Below are 537 nucleotides of genomic sequence, written 5' to 3' on the forward strand. Positions count from 1 at the left end.
CTACAAGACAATGCAAAGAAAAATAGCTGTCAATGAAGCAGCAGGAGACAGCACAAGTGACACAAAAAGACTATTTGCAGAAGTACTAGCAGAAACTCATGGGAACTCAGTGAGCTTATTCCACTTATTCCCAAACATGAGAAAAGAACCTGACATACAGATAAGCAAGGCCTATAGAATTCCACAAGCCATAATCACAATAAATCTAATAATAATTAAAATATCAGAAATTCAACAAAAGAATAGAATATTAAAAGCCGCTAGAGAAATAAACAGATCACCTACAATGGAAAATTCACCAGAATCATGGCAGATATCTCAACACAAACCATCAAATCAAAAAGAGCTTGGACTGAAGTATTTCAGGTCTTGAAAGAAAATAACCTCCAACCCAGATTGATGTACCCTGAAAAACTATCTGTCAGGTTCAGTGGTGAAATAAGATCTTTCCATGACAAAGGGCAATTGAAAAATAATTCATGACCACCAAACCAACACTACAAAGAGTACTGAAAGACATGCTAGAAAGAGACAGAA

This window comes from Octodon degus, unplaced genomic scaffold, assembly GCF_000260255.1.
Source record: "Octodon degus isolate 3935 unplaced genomic scaffold, OctDeg1.0 scaffold00096, whole genome shotgun sequence".
Classification (NCBI taxonomy): Eukaryota; Metazoa; Chordata; class Mammalia; order Rodentia; family Octodontidae; genus Octodon; species Octodon degus.